This window comes from Branchiostoma belcheri, unplaced genomic scaffold, assembly GCF_001625305.1.
Source record: "Branchiostoma belcheri isolate BF01 breed outbred unplaced genomic scaffold, Haploidv18h27 scaffold57, whole genome shotgun sequence".
NCBI classification, from domain to species: Eukaryota; Metazoa; Chordata; class Leptocardii; order Amphioxiformes; family Branchiostomatidae; genus Branchiostoma; species Branchiostoma belcheri.
In genome coordinates this window covers 1,329,879-1,331,335 of record NW_017804209.1, presented here as the reverse complement: position 1 = coordinate 1,331,335, position 1,457 = coordinate 1,329,879, and positions in this window count along the sequence as shown.

Below are 1,457 nucleotides of genomic sequence, written 5' to 3'. Positions count from 1 at the left end.
TGCGTTGTCCTAGGGCGTCGATGGTGTACCGGTTCTGTGGTGGTGGTTGTAGTGGTTGTGATGTAGATTATTCTGCCGTCCGCGCCGTACTGGTACCTCCTACCGTCCGACGCGGTGTATATGTCGCGACCGCCGTACACGATGTAGATCACGTTGCCTTCGTCGTCATAGCGGTACCTGCATAGTATTTAAAAAGACATCAGTCTATAAAATGATTATTATGGTAAAATTCACTTATTCAACATCGGTAGAGACTGGATACTGTACATGGCGATTGCTCTGTTTTCAGAGCAGTGTTAGCTAGCCTGACTAATCGCGCTCCTGACGGCCGGCCGCCCCGAAGTTGCCGCCCCCAATTCATTAACCTCCGGCCGAGAGCTTGTGTAACACAGGCTAAGTGTTAGCTAGCACAGAAGAAAACAAGACATGGACATGCCTTCAAGTACCAGAGTTACAGATACCTGCGGCCGTCCCGAGAGGTGTATATCCGCTGCCCCAGCGCGTCCACCGTGAAGGAAACCCCGCCGCCGCCCGTGGTGGTAGTGGTGGTGGTGCCGCCGCCTCCGCCCGTGGGCCTGCGGCCGCCCCCGCCGGTCACGCCCGTGGTGGTGGTCCCCGTGACGATGCCGGTGCTGGGACCCGTGCCGAAGGTGGTCAGCACGGTGCCCCGGGTGGTGTAGATACGCGGGCGGTACGAGCTCCAGCTCCAGCCCCTCCAGTACCTTTAGAAACAACCGGCAAACCTGTTCTCAATTGTAAGGAGTAATAAAGGAACATGTATGTTTTCCTGTGCGTCGTAATGTGCGGTAGAATGGACCACAGGGAGAATAGCTACCGTCTTGTACATGTATGCTATAGCTAAGTGTGGATCCCAATGTGGATGTGCCAGTACAGCAGGTAGAGAACAGCCCGTACCTGTCAGTGAAGGTCATGTGGATGTGCCAGTACAGCAGGTAGAGAACAGCCCGTACCTGTCAGTGAAGGTCATGTGGATGTGCCAGAAGTACAGCAGGTAGAGAACAGCCCGTACCTGTCAGTGAAGGTCATGTGGATGTGCCAGAAGTACAGCAGGTAGGGAACAGCCCGTACCTGTCTGTGAAGGTCATGTGGATACAGCAGGTAGAGAACAGCCCGTACCTGTCTGTGAAGGTCATGTGGATGTGCCAGTACAGCAGGTAGGCGTAGGATGTCCGGAAGCCCGAGACGTCCCCGCGCACGGCGCCGACCCTGCTGACGATGAGGCGGTAGTACGCCTGGATTTCCCGCAGCGACAGCCGCCCGTCCTGCAGGGAAACATGAACCACGTCCCGTTAACAGGAGTTACCGGACCCTAACCCCGCCCCGCCCGCGTCGCTCAGCACGGTCCGGTAGTACGCCTGGATTTCCCGCAGCGACAGCCGCCCGTCCTGCAGGGAAACATGAACCACGTCCCGTTAACAGGAGTTACCGGACCCTAA